Genomic DNA, 27,551 nt, shown 5'->3' on the forward strand with positions numbered 1-27,551 from the left:
TCTTTCTTTCTTTCTTTCTTTCTTTCTTTCTTTCTTTCTTCCTTTCTCAATCCTATAATTTGGACCCTTGCTTTCTAAACTCTGACTCAAAAACAAACAAAATATTCAGAAGAAATTTGAATAGTCAAAGGAAACCAATTCCTACATGTCTGAAAATGAATCTCATTCTGCTTAGTACCTAAAATATATTATTCCTCTGCCAAGAGGGGGTCAGTATGCTTTATCATTGGACCTTTGGAATAATGGTTGGTATTAGATTGATCCAAGCTGTTTAGTTGTACAAAGGTATTTTCTTTAATTTTATTTACAATGTTTGTTTAAGTTAAAATTATTATGTTGATAATCACTAAAATAGACATCTATTTACCCAAATATTTTCATCTTATTAAAGATTTCTATAAATTATTTTTTGTAGTTTTACTCATGTTGTTCCTGTATGTGAAGATTCCATGTGTAGAAGCCAAAATTTATTATATATTATGTCATTAAAAAAATGGAATGTACTTAAAAAAAAACTGTTACTCTTAGGGTATGTTTTTAATGTACAGAAATATTGATGTTTTATATGAAAGTGTTTTATATCCTACAACCTTTATCAATTTGTTTCAGTGAATTTTAGTTTACTCAAAGCAGTCCTAATATATGCAAATAATTGTTTTGTGTTCTTTTTCTTTGTCTTTCTGTCTCTGTCTTTCACTCTGTTTCTCTCTCTCTGGCTCTGTATCTGTCGCTCTATGTGTGTGTGTGTGTAATTGTAGCAGCAAGCACCCCAAGCGTCCTCAGGGTGGCTGCCCATACAGGTTCTTGGATCTGCTTTGTTAAAGGAAAGCAACTCAAAATGGGTTAACAAGCTTACTTTAATCAGTCAGACATATATCGTTTACCTTGTTCAGGAGAAAAGGTCAGCACCCCGAACTTCAAAGCATACAGGCAGAATTATCAAGACAGAAACAGATCAAGTAGACAGATTTCCAAACTGTCCAACCATTACATCCATACCCAGTCAACATCTGGGTTTCCACATCTGGTTTTTTCAAAGCCAGGGGGGCCCTGGACAACGGCTTCCCAGAATACAGATCAAATCACAGAACAATTCTCAAAGTGAGCCCCCAAAACAAAGCTACACATCAGGGCTTATATAGCTTTCTCCTGGCTCAGAGAATGTAACAACCTTATTGACTCACTGGCCAATCAAGAAGTATCTACTGAAAAACAAGCCTCCCACCCCAGGCTTCAGGTGCACTTTAGCCTAGGGGCAGGGAAGATCTTCCAAATTTGCATTCCCATTACAGCAATATATGTGTATGTGTATGTGATATATGTGTTATATATATGTAATATGTGTGTATAATACATGTGTATTTAATATATATGTATATATCCCCTCATCTTCCAATATTATAATTTTGCTTTTTTCCTATAATTTGACTAACTTTCACCCACTAAATATTTAGATGGCACACCATTCAATGCATTCATTTTAATTATTTATGTTGAATCAATATACATGGTGACTTGTCATAATATAGTTTACCAGTTTATTTCTTTTAATCACCAATAATGTAGCACTTGTTCTGTGTCAGACACTACACTGAATCCTTTAAAATGATCATTTTTGATTGTCATAGCAACATAAGGTACTTTTATTATTCACAGTCTGTAGTTTTGACGAAGCTAAGGCAATAGAGGTTAAGTGGTTTGCTCAGGGAAACACAACTAATAAGTGTTTGAGGCTATATTTGAACTCATGTCTTCCTGAGTTTGAGCATAGCACTCAATCCACTCTAGCCATCTCTATTTTTCATCTTTTTTATCTGTGCTCATGATTGCTGCTCCTGCTTTTTTCAATTCATTTGAAGCATAGTAGATTAACCTCTGAACTCATTCTTTCCATCTCTGAGGTAATCTTTGTTTCAAGTGAATTTCTTTTTAACAATTTTATTGTTAGATTCTGTTTTCTAATACAATGTTTCACCCTCTTTCATTTTATAAGTGAATTTATATCATTTATTTTGATGATTACAATAGCTGTCTCTTTACCTTATTCACTTTTGCTTTCCATCATTTTGATCTCTGAACTATCTTTAAAATGAAGAAGCTGTTGAAAGAGTAGTGTTCATAACTCTTGTTAAATATAATTTTAAACTATGAAGTTGTCTGTTTCTGCCCTTCTCTTCCCCACATATAGCCCACAACAACTTGTTACCTTTTCATTCTTTTTTTTTTCATCACTTTTCTTATGATCCATCCTCCACCATTGGAGTTCGTTTTTACTTATGGCTTTTCTCTTACTATCAACCTTACTTCCTTACTCCTCAGTCACACTTTTCCCTTTTCCCTGTTTATGACTATTTGCCTGCTAAATGGAATCTATTAGTACATGAAGTTCTCTCAGTGAATGTGTACAATTCTTCTTTTTTTCTAGTTCAGATGAAAGCAATGTACAAGTATTGCTATTCATCCAAAAATTTCATCCAAGTGCATATACATTTTTAAAAAATTGTACGCACTAGTTATAAAACACAGGAAGTTGTCATCCGCCCAAACTTTTTTTTTTCTCCTTTTCTAGTTCCATTTCTTTCCCTTTTATTTTTCTTAAGACCATCATAATACCAACCCTACTGTAGTCATATATGTGTTTTATTTATCTCCCTTTGTCACCTTGAAGTTATTAGATTACTGAAGGGATGCTTTTCTCTCCCCTTACCCCTTTAGAATATAAACTTTTCTTTCATCATCCTATAGACCTTTCCAAGTGCTCAAATATATTTACCTTTCTTGTTTTCCCTTGATTCCCATGTTTGCATTTCAAATTTTCTACACAGATTTCTGGTATTTTAATCACAGATGATTCCAAGACATGTTTCCATCAAAGATCATCTCTCTCTCACCCATGGTGCACCTCCCTCCCAAGTAAGACTATACTTAGGTTTGCTCAGAAAGTTATTCTTGCTTGTGAGCCTCAGATTATATTTTTATTACTGTTTTGTTATTTTTGTATGCATAAAACATATAATAATTAATTAAATAAATAGTATTGAAAAAGCAAAATAAACCAGTAATGCTTCTGACAGGAAAAAGGAACCACCTGGATTTAGGCACACAGATGTACTAGAAAAGAACACCATGAATTTTCTCTTGCTATATTAATTTCTCAATGGGTACCAAAGCCGCTCCTTGACTTCTCCACCATTTTTTTGTCCTTTGAAGTACAGACTTCATTTTGGACTCAGTGCAATGCAGACATATTATCCATATCTTTTCAAGATTTCTTAAGGTTGATTTTTAATCTTTACGTGATTGAGTAATTTCTTAAACAGGTAAAATTCCTTGCAATTTTGCAACTTGTAATGGTGGGTTTACACATATCCTCTTTCCAAAGGAGCCTGAAGCTCCTTTTGTTCAAGGAGTATTGATGTAACCAATTTCTTCACATTCTTTGGCTAATTTATGATTATTCATCTAAAGTTAATTTAAGAAACAAAGGAGAGCCCACCCCCAATGGGTCTTCCTTGAATTGGCTTGTCTATTGAAAGAATTGTCATGACAATGGATGTGAGAATAGAGTTTTTATAGATTTAATAGGACAATAGACATTGAGAAATCTGATGTTTAATAACTGAGTTTATGAGTTACTAAATGTTTCATTGTTGTATATATAGGATAATGCACCATATGCAGCAAGTTTTCAAATAAATATTTGGTGAATTGAATTTTAAGTTCATCAAATAACAACTTTTTAGATATTCATCGGGTAGTCAAGAGAACACTCATCACACATAGAATGAAAGATTCCAAATTCAGCTGATCAGTTTATAAAAATTAATGAGAGTAGGAGGACAGCAACATCCTAGCTCCCAAGAGTCCCTGTATAATTTTTCTTACCTGTCTGTCAACTAAAGAAATATAGTGAAGTCCAAACTTGTGCCAAAAGAATCAACTCCTCAACATGAAAGGCAGACCCTATAGTTACCCAAATATTTTCAATTAAGATTTTAGTTAGAATTGATTCTCTCTTTTAGTATCTTTTTTATTTTCTGTAAAAGCAAAAAGACTTCTCTGTTATTCTAGCCTTGAATAGCTTCCCCAAAGTAGCTTTTGGTAAAATGTAGTCAAATTTATTTTAAACTGAGTCTCATTTTATATCTTTTTAAATATGCAATACCAGTTGGGAAAATTTTAGTTTCAATTTTGTCTGTGGAAAGTTTTAAATTTAACCACCAAAAAGCTACACTGGAGACTTGCTAATTGAGTGGGTCATTTTTCACAAGTGTGTCTACAATCATTGTAACTATACTTCAGTACGATCCAGAATGGTCATGCGATTCCACCATATCCTTTCACTCTTTGCCCCTGGTCCCCCAGTTTCTTACTGTCTGCGGTTCCATATGTTAGAAGGCATTCTAGTCTCTCTAGGATACTTTTTTTTCCTTTGCCAGAACTAGGTGTAGGGCTGGAAATATGCCTAAAGTGCATGGCATGTAAAAGGATGGTGAAAGGAGGCAACAAAGGATGCTATGAAATTTGATTTTTGGTAAATTCAATTTTAATGTAAAAAAAGCTTTCCTTCCCCAGCATGTAGTGGATATTAGCTTTCCAGAAGTTTCCACATCACTCTAGGGACTTCTATCTTCTGATGGGTATTCACAAACAGTGCAAAATCATCTGAAATATAGGGTTACTTTACACCTCCTGCCTGCTCTATCTCTACTGAAAACCAGGAGATCACTAGTCTGTCAGCTTCCTCTGGAGGCTCAGCTACTGATGATGTCGGTCAAGAGATTTTGCTTTTACATTTTAAGGAGCATGACTGAACAAGGAAATATACTTTTCTCCAGCTTTTAATCAGTAATTTTGCTTTTCATCTGTTCTTGCTTAACTTATAAAGTTTCTCTCAATCTTCCATTTTTTTTCTTTAATTTGGTAAAGTGAACTGATATTTCAATAATGCCTTGGGCACTACTTGGTCAGCCAATCCCCAAGAGATGAACACCCAGTTTTCTATTTTTTTTTTGCTTTGAAAACATTGTGTTTATACTTACACTTGTGTTTGTACACATCTGTGTATAAGTATATACATATTCATGACTTTGTCTCTACCTGTATATGTATGTATGTATGACTTTGGGGACACCCATAGGTAAGTAGATGGATGGATGCATACTGAGAGTTAGGGTTACAACAGTATCAAACTTCACTAAGACTTTTGCAAAAACATCTGTGTGTGCATACATACATACTTACATACATAAACCCATACATAGAAGAGAATATAGTAAGTACAAATAAGTGAATAAATTTATTTGCAGATATTTATCCATACATGAAGAATACATGCATGCACATGCGTATGTGTGTTCATTGAGAAGATACACATCCTCAGTGAAGACACTTAATGATGGCATCCTCACAGAGTCAAAAGCTAGTTAAGACCTGCAACTTATTGGGTATGCTTCCAAAATGCTTTCCTTTATGTTTGGGAAAATTGGCATCTCTGCCAAGGGCATGCTATTGATACCTGTGTTCTGATGTTTTTCCTTTTCTCTTCAGTCATTTTTGTTAATTTGGCGGTTAAAAAGTGCCCAGCATCAAAGGGCTGTTTTAATTCGCCTTTCTCTAACAAAGTCTTTGGAACCTTTGCTCATTTCACTTGTCACATGAATTTCTTGTTTTGAAAACTTCCTGCTTATATTTTTTAGTCAGTTATCAATTAGCGAATGTCTTTGTCATGTTTAATCTATTTTTATTCTATATCAAGTTCTTATCAAAACTTTATCAACACAGTTCTCTTCACATAGCAAGTTCTTACAGAATGAAATGAAGACATTTGCTGCAAACTCCCCCCCCCCAAAAAAAAAACACACTCACACACACGATGGAAAATGCTGTCTGTGTCCAGAGGAAGAATGCTAGAGTCTGAATGTGGAGCGAAGTGGCCTATTTGCTTTTGGTTTGCTTTGTTTTCTTTTTTGTGATTCTTCCCATTAGCTCTAATTCTTCTTTACATCATGACTAATGTGAAAATATGTATAATGTGAATGTATGAGTGGAGCCTATATCAGATTACATCCCATCTTGGGGAGGGGGGCGAATTTGAAACTCAAAAGCTTATGAAACTGAATGTTAAAAATTAAAATTGTCAATTAAAAAAACTCCCCTAAAATTTATTTATATATGTGTATAAACACGCACATATATACACACATAAGTATACACACATAAAATACACGAATGTTTGTATGTGTGTATGTATGTGCACATATCTACATTACTTTTTTTCATTCTTTCCCAATTCTGGTCATTGAAAGTATCCATTTTGTCTTCTATGTTCTCCTCAGTCTCTTACTGAGTTAAGACTGTTCTGAGGTAGTCGCAGAAGACAGGTCATACTTTCCATCATGACAGGCTAATAACTACTAGCTAATGCTAACATTTTACAGCACCTGCTATACTCCAGGAGCTGCACTAAGCACTTTCCAAATAGGATCTCCTTTGATCCACACAACAACCCCATGGAATAGGGTCTTTTATTAAACCCATTTTACAGATTAGTTAGTTAAAGCTCTAGCCACTGTGCCTCCAGCTGCTGAGAAAACTGGAAGTGGCTAAGGAGAAATTAGTCTGTTAGTTTTCATTACACAATTTTCGTTTTTATTATCACTAAACTGACAGTTTCTTAGACATATAAAATGAAGCTACGCACCTCCAGAGACTCTAACAGTCTATGATCTTTACCCAGAGTCCACTATATTAATGTGACATCTTTATTTCCCAGGGCAGTGAACACTGATACTTATAGTAAGAATGTTAGGTAATATTCACTTAGTACATAAAGGTCTGCAAAAGGCTTGACGACATTTCATTTTACCCTCACAGTAACCCTATGGGGTAAGTGCTATTACTAACCTGATTTTGCAGACTTTTCTCCCTCCATGCCATGTCCCTTGAAGATCTCCCATGGACTTAATGTCTCTGCTAGTGATTCTCAATTCTACCTCTCTTGCCCTGACCTTCATGGCCTTGCCCATCAGTCTGAGGGTCCCAAGAGAGGGGCTGAAATTATGGATAAGTTGTGAGGACCACACCATTTAATCCTCTCAAGATAATGAGATTTCCCAATTATGAGTTTCCTGTGGAAGGAAGGCATCATGGAAGGGACTAGACAAGACCAAAGTTGTGAGGGTAACTGGTGGAAATCATTTTTCCCCCTCAATATAGATCTATCTAAAGGGAATTTCGTGATGAAGCTCATTTGCAACCTGGGAGAGCACTAATGGAGCAATGATGTCTTCTGGTAAATTAAATTTCTCTGTTCATGCTGAATGGCTTCCCATGGGCATCCTATTTCTGTGATCAATGTTCTTCAGATCTAAACAACATTCCTTGAGTAAGTACTCCTATCTAGACTCTTAGCAGAACTCCCTCCTTCATTAATGCAAAACTTCAGTGCCCACCTCTGTGCTTTCATTGGCGTAAGTGATGCCTCTGATAATGCACATGCCACCTCATCCTTGACTTCTCTTCCAAGGTATCTTTCATTGATCCTCTGCAAGTATTCTAGAAAATGCGCTGGGGCTACTCTCTTAGATCTTGGGACATTTCATAGTGACCAATGGAGCCTGTGGCTCATTGATCAGCTAGTCTTCTTTGTTTCTATATGTCTGAATCAACATCTTATTAGTCTTCCACTATGTGCCACTTTTCCTGCCCACTTCTTCCTTGGCAAGGATTTGGATTATTTTACAGCAATGATGCTCCACCTCCCTTCCGTAGATTAGATACTCTGTCTCCTGGATCTGGCTTCCATTGGCCATCTTTCATGCCTAGGATGCTCACCCTCCTTCTCTCCACCTACTGGCTCCTCTGGCTTCTTTTGAGTCTCAGATAAAGCCTCACCTTCTTCTGGGAGTCTCTTCTTGATACTCCTTAGTTTTAGCCATTTCCCTCTGCTCATTCTCTAGTTGATTTTGAAAGCCTTTTTATTTTGTATTTAGTTGATAAGTTCTCTCCCCCTCCCCCATTACCACCATTAGACTATGAGTTCCTTGAGAGGGCAGACTCCCTATTTCTTTAATATTCCCAGCAGTGAGAACAGTTGTTGGCACATGGTGGATACTTAATTAATGCTTACTCACTGAATCATAGGAAAAAAAAATCAGCACACAGTTTGGGGATATTTTTCCAGTTGCCATTTTCCAGGTAATAATGGCTTATTTTTTCCCAAAGCTTTTGGAATCCTTTCACCCTCCTTTCAGAGATTTTGAAAATTGTTTACTCAGCAGAGTAAAAACGAAAAATTCTTAACATAAAATTCATAATAGACAACAGTCCAGGCCCCCCTGAAGGGATTTCCTCTCATCTTTGGACTCATGTTTCAAAAGCATTCTCTCACCTCCGTTACTTAACCCTTAAAGGGTGTTTTCAAGTTATCCTTCCATGCATTGTCTTATATTTTTTCAGTATGAAGATTAGGGGGCAGCTAGATGGCACAGTGAATAGAGCACTGGCACTGGAGTCAGGAGGACCTGAGTTTAAATCCAACCTGAGACACTTGACACACTTACTAGCTGTGTGACTTTGGGCAAGTCACTTAATTCTAATTGCCCTCCAAAAAGGAAAAAAAAATGAGTATGAAGATTATACGAGTTCACTCCTTGGCTCCTGAACTTGGGTCCCATATTTAGCATCCCAGGAGACAAGTTAATGTTTGTAGATGGTCTAAAACCTGATCATTTGCAACCTTGACCCTGGCCTTTTCTGAACATCACAAATACAGGAGAAGCAGAATAAGGACACCCCACATTGTTCGGCATTTAGTCACTTTCTTTACTTCAAGCCCTGTTGTGACGGAAGAATTCCAGAGTGAGCAGCCCACACCCCGGTTTTGTACCTCAACATACTTAACCAGGACTAGCCCTTATAAGCTGTTGGCTATTTGAAGTTATTCTAGATGTTAGGAGTTGTGCTCCAAATGGATGGAATTTGTGAACCCAGCATTTCTTACCTGCCAAGAAGGGGTAACTAATTAATTTGTTGTATAGAATGACTCCACTCCGTTCTACATTTACAGATACAGGGATTCCACTATATGTGGAATATACATACATACATACATACATACATACATACATACATACATATATATGTAGTGATCCTATCATTTTTGCATGGATTGTTTTCTCAGTTTGATTGACTACCCTAAGTTTCTCTGAGTCCTTCTGACATTTCTTAATATTCAGTTGCATTTATATACCATTGAGATCCACCCCCATACAAATGAAAAATATCCTAACACTCTACCCTACCCTCTACATACACACTCTCCCCCAGGACTTTCAAAAGAGCAGAAGAGAGCAATGTACATGCATAATGCAGGGGAATTTTGTAACCATGCAATTAAAAACAAATTGGATTCATCCCGTACAACTTTCTTTTTCTATTAACATTGTGGCACTTCACACCTGAAAGACTTAAACAGCCTTGATTATGCCTCTATTCCAGTCAGCACTGCTATTTCCTTACCAGCACACTGGCATGTTTCCTGTGCTCTGTTCAAAGCATCCCTAAGCATCTGTTCTGGAGAGAATGTTGTGAAAGAAGTGTCAGGAAATGAATTGCAAATACTGAGTAAGTGCTTTTTTGTGAAACAAACAACCAGGTGATGGACAAAGAAACAACTCCTGTGCCAGTTTATGAGCCTCATAAGCCATGACTTTAAATGTGGAGACATGGCCAAGTAGTGACTGATGAAAATAAATTACTGGGGGTGGCTAGGTGGCTCAGTGAGTAAAGCACTGGCCTGTAGTTGGGAGGACCTGAGTTCAGTTCCAGCTTCAGACACTTAACACCCACACAAAAAAACTAGCCGTGTAACCTTGGGCAAGTTACTTAACCCCAATTGCCCTACAAAAACCCTACAATAACCCAAAAACAAAACAAAACAAAACGAAAATAAATTACTGATAGCTTCTATTTGTGCAACACTTTCTTATCCACAAGGACCATATTATTGTCCCACATAAGGCAGATATGACTAGTCCCATGTCACTGGCAAAGTAACTTTTCTCCCATTGACTGCCTTTTCTGAAAGTTATAAGCCCAAAAGCAAGTAACTAGGAAGAATATGCAGTATATCTGAGAAGATATCAAATACAAAATATACACCAAAAGAGGAATTTCAATGAGAATGAAATGAAATGAGAATAGTATTGATAGGACTAAGAAAGACTTCAGAAGGCCACGGGAGGTTTGTATTAAGTGAGTTTTGGAGACAACTAGCTATATTATAATGTGACTCAACAGACCATATAATCCACTTAAAAATAATTGTGTTGTTAGTTAGGAATAGTTTTTTTTTTATTATTATTATTTAGGTAAGCAATTATATTTTAGCATGAACAGGGCCTGTACATCTCTTTGAATCAAAGTCATTGTATGAGGGGCCATGTCATCCCCAAAGGAATTCATATAAATATAAAAGACTATCTTAGACAGTCAAAACAATTTATTAGGTGGCTGCTGTGGGCCAAACTTTTTGCCAAATGCTAGAGATACAAGAAAGGAAAAAGACAATCCCATCTTTGATGGGGCTCTCAATCTAGTGGGGAAGACAAAAAGCAAAACGCTGAGTGAACAAGGTCGATTCAGGACAAATTGGGACTCATTAGCAGAGGCAATGCTCTGAGATTGAGTGGGAGAAGTAGCTGAAGTGAGCTAGTCTTCAGAGGTTGGTGCAAGTTTGGCATTTCCAGCAGACCTCTGAGAAGCAAAGGGAGGACTGACCTGTGGCAGAGGAGAGGGATATGAAAGGGAGTTCGTGGCTCTGTGGGAATTGCATAGCAGGAAACTCAGGAGAAACAAAGTCTCATTAAAAGATTGGCTCTTTCTCCATCTTTCCTTCAAGGTCCCAGTGCCCCTCTATTCAGAGATACTATAATGGAATCTATTTAGTTAAGCAAATGTTTCCAGTATATGAAAATTTGACTCAATGACAAAAACTCACTAGAGATAAATATATATGTAAATTTAGGCAGACATCCCAACCTCTGCCTAACTGTGAGGAATATTTTTGAATTGAGAGCTCAGGGTAATTTAGTTTGAACTCAGCACTTCTCATCTGATCTAAATTCCCTGAAGCCAAAGAGGAGGGAAACATGGGAGCTTAGGAGGCACTGGGAGCCCTCTGGGAATAAAGGAACATGATTTTTCTAAGAAGGTGTTCGAGGTTCTCAGATGCAGAGATATTGCGATGCTATCATTGTTGCATGGATTGTTTACTCAGTTTGACTGACTTCCCTAGGTTTCTCTGAGTCCATCTCTTCTGACATTTCTTAATATTCAGTTTCATTTATATACCATAATTTATTCAAACATCCCTCAACTGAGGGAAACCCAATGGATACAGGGCTGCGTCTGGAGGCAAGAAGATCTCAATTCCCATCTGATCTCAGAAATTTACTGGCTGTGCATCCCTGGGCAAGTCACGTCGCCCTGCTTGCCTCCTTTTCCTCAGCAGCACCTTCTGTCAAGGGCTTTTGTAAGAATCAAGGAGGATGACAACACAGAGGATGACTAAGCTTAACGCAGGTCCTGACCCATAATGGGCACTAAGTAAAGGTTAGCTGCTAGCAGGAGGAGCAGGAGGAGTGGTCTTAGCAGTAGTAGTAGTCGTTGTCTTCCTGTTCTATTTCTTGCTTGCTTGTATATGTATCACCAGCTCTTAGCAGTGGCCGTATACAGTAAGTGCTAATCAAATGTCTTAGGTATCTTTACAAGGATCTTATCCTTCATTGTTAAAAACTATATCTTCCACTTGCTTTCTATTCTCTCTAATAATGAATACCCTGAGGCCAAGCAAAGTGAAGCATATCCCTGTTTTACATAACACATGGAATGTTGGATGGCAGCTCTCATGCCCTGCCAGGTCTTTTCTTCCCTATACTAGACATTCTTGTGGCATCATCTCCAGGCCACAGAGATGCTGCTTGTTCTCTGGATGGTGCCCAGAACACCAGCTTCTCTCACAGAAAGGTGACTCCCCTCCCCTAGCTGTGATGTCACCAGGCTGGAGGACAAGAAACACCTCCCTTGCGCCTTCGTGAAACCCTTGCACCTCTCCAAGTGGCTCATGCTTCCTGAAACTGAGCGGCCCGGGCTTTGCACATGGAAGGGGCCTCATGCTCATCTTCTCTAGTGACCTGTTGTGAAAGACGAGGACACCAGTACTTTGGGAGTCTAAGTGAAATGCCCACAGTCGCAGAGGCCACAAATCAGGAACAAGCTGGGATCGAGTTCACAGCTGCTGGCTTCAGAGAGTGGGCTCTTTCTATCGTAATGGGAGTGTGTGTGTGTGTGTGTGTGTGTGTGTATGTGTGTGGTTTGGGGAGGGCACTGAAGGCCCCTGCAAATGTATTAAGTAATGGAAAATTATTTATTATGTGACGACTATGTGCAAAACACAGGGATAAAAACAGAAAGCCAAGAAAGGCTCTCCCTTCAAAGAGCTCACACTCTAAGGGGTAGAGGTGGGGAGAAGAGCATATAATGGAAGTTTCAGCTCAAAGTCACAGGGAAAGGCCCAGTAACCCTTCATGTCCAGGGGCAAAGCAGTTCATCATGCCATTCCCCTTCATGAAAACACACTCTGTCTAGTGCTGATCCATTCCTGTAGCTCTTGGTCACTTGGTCCTGGGCTTTCCCCTCGAGGGTTCCAGGGGAGCTGGTGGTGGTAGCTCAATTCTCCAACATGTGCCACTTTTTGTTACCTCTCTGTAAGGAGGGGCATGGAAGTGTCCCATTAGAAAGACACACGTCCTCAAATAACACTTAAAATGGAAAGGAAAGATTTTCTCCAATACCCTCACTGCATTTTTTGGCAATGATAACTTGGAAAGATAACCGTGAGGATATTTTCAGTCTTGTAAGATGAAGACAGACCTACTAAGCTTTGTAAAATGACCCCCTTACCATTGCAGGCTATTTTACCAAACAGAGCCAGAACTGGAAGGAGTTATCACTTGCAGATAATGGACTATCACATGGTCCATCTCTGGATCCCATAGCATCCCCGGCACAACCAGCAAAGTGGGTCAGGCTCTTCTAGAGAAGAAGGGCTCTTACAGAACCCAGTGCAGCTGGCAGAATTCCTCAGCCACCAGAATGATCTCAGCTGTCTCTCCCACAGGACAGAATGAGGAAGTCTCCCCTCCAGGGCCATGTCAGCCATGTCTGATCCGCAGATGACCCTTCTCAGCAGTTTCTGTGCTGGGGAGCATGAGGGGAGGGGGTTGGGGGGGGCCGTGGGACTGTAAGAATGCTTCAGGCAGAGCAGCAGCTACCAATAGTGATGACTGTCCTACACATGCTGGGATCATATGAGCCACTCTTCAGGTCAGGCTCCATAAGGTCCTGCAAAACCGTGAAATGCTGCAGCAAAACCAGTGAGGTGGTGGTGATGTCAATGATGGGCGTGACCACACCCCCTGTGCACAAGGCATTGCTCAGGCTCTGGGGAAACAAAAAGAAACAAGGAATTCCTGTGTGCAGGCAGCTTGAACAGAAGAAAATAAAACAATCACCAAGCTAGGACTGCACATGGCCATTTGAAGCGGGAGAAATCAATGAGGGATGGGGGCTTAGGAAAGGCCTCACGCATGAGGAGACACGTTGCTGGAGGGAGCCCAGAATTCTTAGAGGCAGAGGGTAGAAGGAGGCTTCCAGATAAAGGGGGGCTTGAGAGATGAGTGGTCTTGGAGACAGGAGAATTGTGAGGCAATCCTGGTTTTAACATTTACAAGCACATGACACCGAGGCTTTCCCCAAGCTGGAGTAATTAGCTCTTCAAAGAACAGTTATTTTAATTAGGTCATTAAATAGTTATTCATTAAAAATACAAGGTACTGTGAAAGCATTGGGGGGTACAGAGTTCTGCCACCTGAGAGAGTATATACCTTATTTTTGATTAGTCACGTCTGACTCTTTGGGACCACATTTGGGATTTTCTTGGCAAAGATATTAAAGTGGAAATTGCCATTTCCTTCTCCAGCTCATTTTTCATATGAGGAAACTGAGATAAACAGGGTGAAGTGACTTGACCAAGGTATCACATCTAACAAGTGTTTAAAGCTGGATTTGAACTCAAGCAGAGGAGCTTTCCTGACTCCAGGCCTGGCCCTTTGTCTACTGTGCCTCTAGCTGCCCCCTCATACCTTACATGGACATGCAGATCCTCAGAAAATTCAACATGAAATGTCCACAGTGATAGTCAATGCAGTTAGTGGTGATGGTCTGAGAAACACCTGGGGACATGAGGCCAGAGCTTGGGAAGGTGGCCGGGCATTGTCTGGGCATCACAGGGAAGGTGGAGCTGGAGGCCAGTCTCTTCTGACTCCAGGTGACCCTGCTCATGAGACCGGACGGCTCAGATTCCAGTGTGGGCATTCACACCGAGAACCCAGCGTTCTCCGCATGAGCACTTCCTTGGCTTGTTGTTTTGTTGATTTCTGACTTAATAAAGAGGTGAAGTGCTAGTAATGAAGATTAGAGGCCTAAAGGTGTCTGCCATTCCTTTGTTTTTAGCTAGACCTTTGTTAGATATTTACCAAAACACATTGAAGGTTGGGGGTGGAGCAAATTCCAAATGAAAAGGGGAATCTGAGCAAAGGAACGTGGTCAGGAAGTGGGATTCTGGGTATGGAGAGGAACGAGCTGACTTCTTCAGTGCATGGGAAGAAGTGATCGAAATGATCCTGGGAAGCTCGACTAAAGCCTCCTTACAGCAGGCTTTACACAACATGTGTGCTTCATCCAGGAGGCCAAAGGGGGCTCTCAATGTTTCTTTAGCTGGCACTAGCCTGGTTTTACTTGTGAAGGGTGAATGGTGATCATTATTTTGTCCTTCACAGAAAAGGCCCAAGAGAAATAAGGAAGGATTTCAGGGAATAAGGTAATGGGAAGGCAAGATTATCCATGTAAACTGATAGTTCACCTCTGTTCTTAGCATTCCTTGCTTTGAAGACTCTTTGGAGGCTTCTTTTTAGAGCTAGAAAACTGGGAAAGCTTTTGTACCATGCTAGGCTGTCGGTGCCCATCTCAAGTCTTTCTCAGCCACTCCTCACCTCCTTTCAGTGGAAGCCATTGAGTATTTGCTGTTCATCCTTCATTCTAAAGGAGAATGCATGGCATCAGCCCATCCCTGGCAGCATGCTTTCCCAGCTTTTACTAAGGGCCACTCTCACATTAGAACAAAAAGATCAGTTACTTTTGATTTCTTTTTCTTTTCATGTCTAATCTTGGTTCCACTGAAACTGACCAAGGCCAGTGAGAGAATTCCCTGGGAGGTTCAGGCCTGTCCAGGGCAGCAGGCTTGCAGGTCTGTTCTGCTTTTGAGTTCTAGTTCTGTAACTGATGGGCTATGTAACTTGGAACATCTCCCTTCAGACCTCTCACGATTACAGCTGTGATGACAGCAGGACCAGGTATTCCTTCTCCACCCTGCGGCTGCTTCCCTTGGTCTAGAGACAGTCAGACCCAGACAGACAGACAGATACAGTGATATCTATCTGTGCATCTAGGTATCTATCTATCTATCTGAGATAGAGAGAGAATGACTAAATATACAGACAGACAGATAGATAGATAGGTAGATAGATAGATAGATAGATAGATAGATAGATAGATAGATAGATAGATAGATAGATAGATAGATTGATAATTTAAGCCCTCGTTATATTCCAGGAACTGTGCTGGAGGTAGGAAAACAAGATCACTCCTATTCTCAGGGAATTTGCATTCCAATGGGGGAAGAAAACCTATGAAGACCTGAGTTCAAATCCAACTTTAGATTCTTACCAGTTGTGGGACCTTGGGCAACTTCCTTAATCTTTGTCTGCTTCAATTTCCTCACCTGTAAAATGGGGACAGTAATAGCACTGCCCTCGGAGGAATATTATGAAGTGAGCTGGTATTTGCAAGGCACTCAGCACAATGCCCAGCACATACGAGAGGCTTAAAAACGTTGCATTTTTCTTCCTTCTTTCTTGTTCAATCAACTGCTGTGGCTCCCTGTTCCCTCCACAGCCATATATGAAGCCCTTTGGTGGCTTTTAAAGCCCTCCATTGCTGGCCGCCTCCTGCCAGTGATTTTCACCATCCTAAGCTCTTGTCCAATGACACTGGTCTCACTGAGGCTCTTGGCATGAGGCACTCAAATCCCGCGAACCCAGGCATTTTCGCTTCTCATGTCCCATGTCTGGAATTCTCTCCTTTTCTCTAGCCTGACTTCCTTAGCTTCCTTCAAATTCTGGCTACGATTCTGCCTTCTACAAGAGGCTTTTATCCTGCTCCCCCCAAGGACAAAGCCTCCCTTTTGTTGACTCTCCTGTTCATCATATGTGTATAATATGCAGTATATACATATACATGTACACACACTCATTTGTCCATTGCCTCTGCCCTGAGACAGTGAGCTCCTTCAGGACAAGGGCTGGCTTTTACCTTTCTTTGTAACCCTACAGCTTAGTATTATTCTTGCCTCATGGTAGGTGCCTAATCGAAGCGTGCTGACATGGCTTTATAGCCAGCCAGGTCCCATGACGGCAGGATCCACATCAGGGAGGAAGATTGGTTCCTGATCCAGCATGTTGTTCCATGCTTGCCCTCAAAACAAAGCAAAGACCCTTCTGTTTCATGCCCTTCCTCCTCTTGCTCAGAAATTGGTAATCAAATCTTTATCCTTGTTCTGTGAAGCCAGAGGCTGCTCCGCACACTGCAGCCATCTTCAGAAGCCCAGTGACCCGGAGTCCCAGGTTGCCTTGGTTAGCATGCACCTTTCTGATACCCACTCCCATCCCCACTGTCCCATCTCTCTTGTGTGCTGTTTCTTCTACTGCACCCTTCTACAATAAGCCCACGTTCTATTAGCAAAGTCTCCTTCATGTTAGACTTATGGCTTATTTAACATTTCATTTTCTATTACTTTACCCTTCCCCTCTCCCCCCCACTCCCTGTCATGAGGTGTTTCACAGGAGGACATAATTTTGGTTGCCTGTTTTTGCGTTCTTGTACATAAAACATTAGAGGCTCTTAATAGATGTTTATTAATAGAATTGATACAGAGATATCTAAGCCTCTCTTTCTTCATCAAGCAAATAAGATCGAAAGTACTTTGTGTGTCCTGCTTCTCAGGCTGTTCTGGAGATAAAAAGGGGGGAAATGTAATGGACCTGGTGTCCTATAAAGTACAGTATGAATTTCAGCAGTGCTGATACTAATAATGATGGGCAATGATTGGCCACACTCTGGGGTGGGGCAATGACTCAGAAAGGAGGCTGGCAAGTCAAGATGACCTCCTTTGGTGGTTGATCCTTGAGCCCTAGTCAGCCTCATGTTTTATTTCCTTAACTACCATCCATCTTGGTCAAATGAAAGACCTGGCTATTACTAATATTACTAACACTGTTATTATTAATGCCACTTTTGCCATATAAATGGACGAAACTTAGAGAAGTTGGCTATCATTGAATGAAGACTTGGCAGAGACCTTAATGACATCTGGTTGACCCCAGAACTGGCCAAGCTCATCCTCAGTGGTGCAGTCAATGGGCAATCCAGACTTCTGGGAGTATCCATAGATGTAGATGTGTGGACCTAGGAAGCAGATGATCCATCATCTTCAGCTGTAGCTCTGTCTCACATACTTATTCCATAATGCAACTTGTCTAGGACTTCTCCTTTTAGAAATATTCTCATTTTCATTGGTTCACTAGTGGCTATTTTTAGGTTGTAATCACTACTTCCTCACTGTTCCAGTTTCTTCATGTTCAAATTGATAGTTTTTGACATAAAGAGGCCCAGTGTCCAGCTTCCTTGTTAACCCCACATACATTTTCTTTATTAGTTGACTTCCCTAATTTGCATGATCTTTTCTCCCCCTTAATAATTTGGGCAAGAAAACACTATTTTTTCTCTTTAGCTTATTGGGCTAAAATGAATTCCCTGCAGCTTTTTTGGCTGCCCTCATGTTTTCCATCCTTAATTCCCCCAACACAGCACCTTTGGAATTCCTCCTAACTTCTCTTGGAAGTTTCAAGCTTTTTCATGGCTGCCTTCCCAGCACCCTTGCCAGTTCCCTTATTAGTGCCAAATTCAGAGCTTCACCTTTCTCCCTGCAGTGCAACTCTAATGTGATTGAGAAAGTTGGCAAGAAAGAGTCTGTCAGAAGAAACAGATGAGCCTGAAAATCCAGTTCAGCAGGTTGTTGGGATCCCGGGGGAGGCAGAGCTGGCAGATCCCCAGGGAGGAGGCAATGAGATCCCTTGTTCCTTATTGCTTAAGGACCCATACAGGGAAAGAGTGGTAAACATATTGATCTTTCTCTGATTGGTCGATTTGTATACTCTCTAAAAAGACAATTAAAAAAAAAAACATGCTTTGTATCCATTCTGGGCAAAAGGGAGTTTGGGGAATTAAAACTCATGTTAAAAATTGTTTTTTGTCCTGGGGAAAATTATACTGCCCATAAAATTGTACAAATGCAGATAATTGTAATTGCACCAGCACTGAACAATGCAATAGTCTGGCATGAACCACAACTCTTCATGCAAGCCCGTTAAGTGGGAAGTCAAAGATAATCTAAAGGTATTGAATGTTTAAGGAATACTAATTTGTTGCATGATTAGCTGAAGCAAAACCTTGCAGGGAAATCCCTCTTTTATATATTCACAAGACCAAGGGAGATCTTGCAACAAGTACAAAGAATAAATGCAGAGATGTGGTCTTGCTTTCATCATGTGCAAAATGAAAGATCAGACCCAGATATACTCAAAGGTTCCTTTTTATTCTAAACCTCAGGGATTCCATGAATATAGTAGGGGCACACCATCATCAGTGGTTCCTTGCAAGTATGACTAGATAAATGAACAAGAAAGTAACTAGCTTGGCTCAATGAGCTCTCCCCAGCTCCAGGCTGCTGTATCCCTAGCACACTGGGAGGTCAAGTGATTAACCAAGAGTTACCCAACTGGCTGGTGTCAAAGGGAAGGCTTGGAACGAGGTCTTCCTGGTGCCAAGACCAGGCCTGGTCCCTCCTCTGTACTGTCTTTCAAATAATAATTATCATTATTGCTACATGTTTCTTAAAAAGAATAACAATTATTGGACACTCCATAGTAGGATGACTGTTTCATTCACTGATGAACTTCTCACCACTTGAAGTATTCATGCATTGGCTTGATAAACATTGACTAGAGATCAAAGAAAAGACCCCTTTGACTTGGTGCAGACGAAGGTGGGGTTAGAGGATTATACCAGGTAACCTCAAGGATTACTACCAACTTGAAGAAATCATGTGAAATTTCCACTTATTCTGTGAAATGGGCTGGGAGTCCCTTAATAAATCCTGGAATTTCCCTTCAGAAAAATAAAGCTCAGGTTTATACTTTCACAGTTTTTTTTTTTTAAGAAACAGGTTTTCCCTTTGAATACCTACAACCAATAATAGATTTTTTTCCCTTTGTTAAGTTACTTACCTAATCGGTTAATCAATTGACCTCTCTGGTTTTTAAAAATCACTACCAAATTGTTTTACTAGCCATTTCTTTATGGAATAGTTTAAGATCTGGTACCACTAAAGCCTGTTTCATTATTTCCCACTTTTTCTCATTACTTTTCTTGAAATTATTGCCCTTTTGTTCCTACTTATGAATTGCATTACTTTTTATAGCTCTATAAAATAATCCTCTGGTACCTTAATTGGTATGGCACTGAATAAGTAAGTTCATCTGGATTTTGTTGCCATATTTATTAAATCAGCTCAGTCTACCTATGAACAATTAATATTTCCCCAATTATTTAAGATTGTCTTTATTTTTATGACTAGTGTTTTATGATTGGATGAATTTAGTTTGTTTGTTTCTTTGTAGATAACCACTCAAAGTATTTTACACAATTCATTTTGAATGGAATTTGTCTTTCTCTTACTGGTGAGATTTGTTTGTATATATAGGCATATTGATGGGTTAGGTGTTTTTATTTTATATACTGTAACTGTGCTGGTTATTAATTGTTTCAACTAAGTTTAGCTGACTAAGGAAATCACCCTATACTTTTTTGTTTCATCCTATATTTCTTGTTTATCTTTGTCCTATACTGAGAATTTCGAGAATGGCATTTTATAATCACAGTGATAATGATTTTGCCTTATATCTAATCTTATTAGCAAATATTCAATGTGTTTCCCAATAATATAGGATTTGTTTTTTGATTTACATATCATTTACTATATTAAGAACAAAAATCTCTTTATTCTTCTGATTTTTAGTGTTTTTTTTCTTAACAGAAAAAGTGGTGCATTTTTTTCAAAAGTCTTTTCATCATCTATTAAAAATACGTTTTTATTTTGTCATTGTGTGCTTCATTATGCTTATTGACTTTCTGACTTTTAGTGAGCTAGCTTATTAATATTCATATAAATTGATCCTGCCTTTATTAAATAATCATTCAAATATGTTATTGTAGACTATTTTACAAAATGTCATTTATTCATTTATTTACTTATTTTTTGTGTTTTGTTTGTTTGTATGTGTATGTTTGGGAATGTTCATTTACAGAAAGTGTTCTCTGGTTTCTTTCTCTACTTTATCACCTCTTGATTTGGGTATCAAGATCATAATTTTATTATAGAAAGAGATGGCAAGGTTATCTTCTTTTTATATATTTGCAAGGAAATTTAAACAATACTGAAAGTGACCTTTAAAATATTTTAAAATTTTTAAAATTCCGTGGTTATAGACTGTTTTTGTTTTGTTTTCCAATTTCTTGTTCCGATATTGAGTTATTTTAATAATATTTCTTCTCTGTTAGTATGAGTATTTTATGTTATTTTAAGTATTCAACCCTTTCCTAATAGTTATAATTTTATTAGCAAATTATTGAGCAAAATACTTTCTGAAAACTTTCTTTATTTCATCTTAATTGTGTAAATTCTTGTTTTTTTAGATAAGAACAATTTTATAATTAGATTAGCTATCTTTCTTGAAAAATCAGTTTATTATTATCTACACTGCCCAAGATTCATTTTTAAATAATCCCTATATATTATATTAAAAGCCATAAAATAAAAAAATAGAAATAATAGTTCGTGTAATCCTATTTTCAAATATGTGAATAGAAAGGTGTTTCTTTGCTGTCTTTGTTTTATTTCATGAACTGATATCACAGAATGTCATGCCTCATGATATTATACTCAAAGGGCTTCAAAGTCATCTAGCATCAATTTATTCATCAATACACTGGTAGAGATAACAACCCGTGATCTCAAAGATTGACATCCAGTTCCTTGAAACATAATTTTATATGTTTTATGCAATGTAAATCCAATATAATGCAAATATTTGGTTCTATCTCTCAGCATTAATCCCCACATAAATTTCTGAGAATCTCTTTCCCCAGCTGTCTCCCCACCACAATCTGACTATTCTTATTCTCATTTGGATGAATTGTATCCATGTTTAGTCCCCTATTTGTGTCAGCCAAGCCCCTGATCCTGGTGTCTCTCTCTCTATCTGTCTCTTGTCTCTGTGTCTTCTTTCTGTCTTTCTTTCTCTGTCTCCCCCTCTCTGTCTCTGTCTTTCTCTCCTTCCCTCCTTTTGCCTCTGTGTCTCTGTCTCTATCTTTCTCTCTCCCCTCCTCATGCACTTCATCTCAGTGATTCCATTAGTACCCATGAATTTAACTATTCTCTCCATGCTAATGAATTCCAAATCCAAAGATCCAGTCCTTCCTATTGCTCTCCTGAGCTCCAGCACCCCATTTCTTGCTGCCTATAAGACATCGCCATCTGACTGTTCCACAGGCATCACTGAGCGAACTTGTTGAAAACCAATCCAATGATGGTTTCCCCAAACACTTGTATTCTGGCTTTAACTATTTCTCTCAATGACATTGTCATCCTATGGTCACTCTGGTTAATAACTGTGGAGCCTCCCTCACCTGTGCCCTGCTCTGCCTCTGACCCAATCAGGTGTTAAATCCTCTCCATCCTTCCTGTCACCCTTTCCAGTCTGTTCTCTTCTCTCCACTCCCATGTCCATCATCACCTTAATGCTGACCCTATTCACCTCTAGCTCGAATTACTGCCCCCGAATTTGCCTCCATGCCACATGGTGTCAGTCTTCATCCGCACCCTCCAAAATGATTCAGCTCCCCATTGGCCCTAGGATCCAAGACAGATGCTTCCAGAAAGGCACGAAAGGACTTTCATTCTCTTCCCAGTACGGTTTCATGTAAGCCCTTATCTGCCAAGCTTTGCACTTCCCATGCTGTCAAAGGGATGCCCTCTCTTCTCTATGGATCATGATGTCCACTGCCCCGGGTGTGCTTCAGCCCTGTTTCCTGTAATCCTTCCTCAGTGCCTTCCCTTTGTGCCTTCCGGTCCCTGCTCAGGGCCTACCTCTTACATGGAGTCTTCCCTGACTGACTTGACATGTGTGCCTTCTTTATACATATACAACATGCACACATACATACATACATACAAGCAAATCCATAGATGATATCCCTGGAGGGTAGGCCCAAGCTCTATTAACTATTCAGTGAGCCTTCATTCTTCATTCCCTTGTATTTCACCAGCTGTGGAGCTCATTCAATACAGCTGGCAGTTTCCCAGAGTCTGACCTTCTCTTGGGCCTACAATGTCATCTAGTCCCACCTCATGTTAAACATGAAGAAAATGACCATGACAGAGACAGGAACCCAGCAGACACTTAAAGATTCTGACCTGGCAGGTGTAGGCCACTGAATTCCAACCCCTCACTTTACAGAAGAGAAAACTGCTGTTGCAGAGATCTTGGCCAACATGCGGGAGTCACCCAGCTCCCAAAGGTCAGAAATGTAGCTCAGCCCCCATTCTTCCTGGCTCCTCAGTCACGCCTCCCCATGCTCAGTGCCTTGCTGTGGTCCAAAGGCACTAGGGCAGGTGCATGTGGCACCATTATTGACACTACTTTGGCATCGGTATCATGGCCTGCATTCATCAATGTGGCCTGTTATTGGTTTCTTTACCATTTTCAACCTCCCCTGCCTTGGGGAGCATGATCACATTTGTTTCTGATAATAGGGAGGTGGAGTCAGAAGTAGAGTTTGGAGGTGTTTTCATAAATGATCGTTCTTTATAAGTCTCCTTGAATTTTCTCTGGGGAGTCTTGACAGGCCCTCTCCTCACCCCCACATCCACCAAGGAGTTTGTGGATAGATTTCAGTCTTTAACTTGGGCAGTTAAAACAAAAATACATCTTTATCTTTGTTAGCCTTAGATTTCCTTTATAATCCTGTGCAAAACAAACCAAGAAAAAAAAAACACTATTCTAAGATGGGCAACTAGGTGGCAAAAGGAATAGGGTGCTGGGCCCAGAATCAGGAAGACCTGAGTTCAAATCTGATTGAAGATACTTTACTGACTCTGTGACTCTGGGTAAGTCATTTAACCCTGTTTGGCTCAGTTTACTTATTTGCTGAATGGGATCGAAAAGGAAATGGGAATCTACTCGAGTTTCTCTGACAAGAAAACTTCAAATAGAGTTGTCCATGAGTGAAACGACTGAATAGCAAAAATTCTAAGGAAAGTTCCATAGGTTTCACTCTTCTGCCATTTACACACCATGTGTCAGGCACTGTGCTAAGTGTTTTAGGGATATCATCTCTCATGTATGTATGTGTGTATGTATGTATGTATGTATGTATGTGTGTGTGTATACACACTCACAACAACCCCGGGAGCATGAGACTACTGTTATCCACATTATACCGATGAGAAATCTGATGCAGACAGTGCTTAAGTGACTTGCTCAGTGTCAGATAGCTGTGAAGCTGCTTGTTAAGCTAGATCTGAACTCAGGTTGTCCTAAGTCAAGGCTCTATCCACAGCTCCACCTAGTTGGTATTATGACATAGTACTTCGTTAATGCCATGTTTAGTTTCTCTTTCTGAAATAAGTTTATTTGTTAATTTCATTTTGTTTAATTTGAGCATTCCATATATTTGTAGCTTTTCACCAATTTATAATTTCCAAATAAATGCATTTTTGTGAAATGTAAATGCATGCAGCATTTTCTAATAACTATTTTCAACCTTAATTTTGTGTCCCCATATTCTCCTCATTTTAATGAACAAAACTCATTTTTCTTTTTTTCTAATAAGTTAACAATATTTCCTTCATTTTTGACCTTCAAAAATCATTTTTTCTTTCAAACTGTGTTATTTTTAGGTTTCAACCTCCACTCTACTTCCCTTGATTTTAGTGATCTCTAATTTTGGGCCTCTCTGGGGCTAATAAACGTAGTGATTTTCTAAGTTGAATAGTAATTTCCACCCTTTCTTTTTGATATAAGCAATCAGGGACAGCCATTAAGAAATGGTCTGCCTCTGTCGCATAAATGTTTTTTTTTATCACTTTTGGGAATTTAATGTGTTATTTTGCAAAAAAAGAATCCCTGAAAGACTGTGGTCATGCTTCACTTAGCACAGGAGGCTTGTCAGTGCCTTTTAAGACCTGTCCCCATTTAAAGGGGATGAAAACTGTTTCTTTTGACCGCCGAGGGAAGGATGAAAAGCAAACGGTAAGAGTGGCTGAAAAAAATAAATTCAACTTTCTGTTAAGGACAGTTTTCCACCAGATGACTAGGGTGCTTTGGGTGGCAGTGGGCTCCTCCTTCCTGGAGGTCTTCACCCAAGGCCAGATGCAAGCATCTGTGTCCAAAGCAGTGGCCTGCTGAATGGATTAAACTCATGGGTCACTCATGATCTTGTAGGTATTTTAAATACCTATTGAATATCTGAAGAGAAGGATCACTTCCCAATGAATCGAGTCAGTCTTCTTCACATAATGAGCAAATCTATTTTTTTCATCATTGTATTCAATTTCAGAATTTCTTTCTTATGTATTTTGTCCAATTCATTATAAAATGTTATTGAAATCCTTATAAATATTTTAAACTCGGGGCGGCCAGGTGGCTCAGCGAGTAAGAACACCGCCTCCAGTGTCAGGATGACCTGGGGTTCAAATCCGGGCTCAGATACTTAACACCACACCCAGAAATAACTGGCCGTGTAACCGTGAGCAAGTTACTTAATGCCGATTGCTTTAAAAAAAATATTTTAAACTCTATCTTTTTACAATGCAGACTTTCCCCCTCAACTTACAGTTGCTACGTTGTTAGGTACAATCATACACATACACACATTAGTACTACCTTACATATTATTTTTATGTATATTTTCACTGTTGATACTCCCTTAAATCAGAATAAACTTGTCATGTTTACCGCTCCAAATTCTAATTTAATATTTAAAAACATGATCACTGCTGATTTTCTAGAGTAAACTGATACATAAATATTTGCATCTCTATCTCTATCAATCAATCTATCAATTAATCATTCCAATCAGTCTATCTATCTATCTATCTATCTATCTAGGCTCTAAGAGTCTTTTTGTCTTAGCTGTGTGTCCTGTATTCAATATAATACTTTATAATGTTTAATAGTGCCTATAACCTAATTCATTTTGTGCATGGAAATCTGTGAACACTTAATTTCTAATTGCTAAATTGGAATTTTATCTCTCATACTCGGCTATACCAGCTTCTCAGTTAAATATATAACTGACCTTACTTTCCCTTACATAGTCATTAGGTGGTAGACTTTCCTGAAGGACCGTCCCCTACTTCTAGAGAATAATGAGATTCTGAAGAAAGAGACACCATCCCTACCAGCATGGCAGTAATTTGGTTTTATTGGATGAGTTTACTCAGGAGGCCAGGCCCGGGCAGTGGCCGACCAATGGCAGATCTCCTGCCACACCTAGGCCGAGCCAAATATTATATAAAGACAGAACCAAGGAAGTTTAATGCAAGGAGATGACCGTCACATTTTGAGAACTCAGTGGTACATGGGGGCCGTCTTACAATAACCATGATGTCATAGAGCATATTCTTAACTCTTGTTCTCACCACACAGAAGTAGAACCCCACACTTTTGTGGGCACAATCTCCTACATGGGCATCCAAAATCTTGGACACAACTTTATTCCCAGTCTTTAAATAGAGTGTCAATAGGAAATGACCCAGAAAAATAAAACCTTAAACATAATTCTAATCAATCTCAATAGAAACTCACATAAGCTCTCATCCTAACAGAAAAGAAAAAGAAAAAAACAAACACCGAATCCCAATCTTCAGAATAACTATTTTACCTTTGTGTGCTTTTCCTATCCCCCCCACTGCCTTCAGCCTCACTTTCTTCAGCTGTGTCATTTGGGGATTCTCTCTTTGCCCCCAAACCTTTATTATTTTTATCGATTATCATTTTTGTTTGTTTTTTTTATTTCTTCATTCATCTATTCTTTGTCTTTGCATCTTTAGTGCATTTCCTATAGAATAATAAATGTTCAATAAATATTTGTTGATTGGTAATTTTATAGCTTTGGAAAATGTTGTGAATTTTTCTAAAGTATGTTCTATCTTACGACATTAGTCCTAGATTTCTGCTTGAAGAGGAGGATGAAGCATTGCTTGCCTTGCCCATGGAAAGGGTCCATTCTAGCCCTTTCCATATCTTCTCTTGTTTGGTGAATATCGCTCTCTGATTCGAGCCTCAGTCATTGATAGGTGGTATTTCCCTCCTTCTTACCTGATTTCAAAGCCCTCTATTATTGAAGTTCTTGAGTTTTATTAGCATGTGTCTAGGTCAGCCATCACAGATGATTCTCTATTAAATGCACAGCTCTAGACCCATATGAAGGACTTTCATATTCTGGTCTTCATTTCATGTGATCCTTCTGTAACGGCTTCATTTAGCTTCATCCCTCTACAGTCATCTGTCTTTGAAGGACTGTTCTATACCCTTCCCTCCAAAAAAAAAGATGGGGAGCCTCTATGCTTCTTGGTCTGGTTTCTTGATTTGAGTCTTCAGTGACTGGAATTGTCTCTGAGCTCGCTCCCTGGTTCTGTACCTGCCTAATGGGGAATCATTTTGTTCTTAAACCATCCAGCTTTGAGCTCATCCAATGGCCCTTTGATCTCCTGACTTCACTTTTACTTCTATCAGCTCTCTTGCCAGGGTGACATTGGTCCTCATTGTTCATGTGTAAAAAATATAATCAATCAAGAAACCAGGTATTTACTAAGAATATTCTATGTGTGTGGCACTAGGCTGAATATTGAAGAATCCCAAATACCTGGGGGGAAAAGCAATCCCTGCCCTCCTGGAGCTTCCAATCTGACTACATGTAAATGTCTGTACATATATAAACATGATCTATTCATGATGTGCCTTTCAGATATTATTCATAAAATTAAGAAATTATTTAGATAACCCCAGAGCAAAAAGTATTGGCATGAAGGAGATGGAGAAAAGCTTCTTGCAAAAGATGAGATTTTTGCTGAGACTTAAAAAAGGCCAGAAAACATAGGATGATATAAGGATGGAGAGTATTCCAAGAATGAGGCACAGCAGGTGGAAACACCTGGCGGTGCTAAATGGAGTGTACTGTGCCAAGAA

This window comes from Petaurus breviceps, unplaced genomic scaffold (genome assembly GCF_028583685.1).
Source record: "Petaurus breviceps papuanus isolate PSGF00001 unplaced genomic scaffold, PetGlider_PUasm1.0 490, whole genome shotgun sequence".
Lineage (NCBI taxonomy): Eukaryota > Metazoa > Chordata > Mammalia > Diprotodontia > Petauridae > Petaurus > Petaurus breviceps.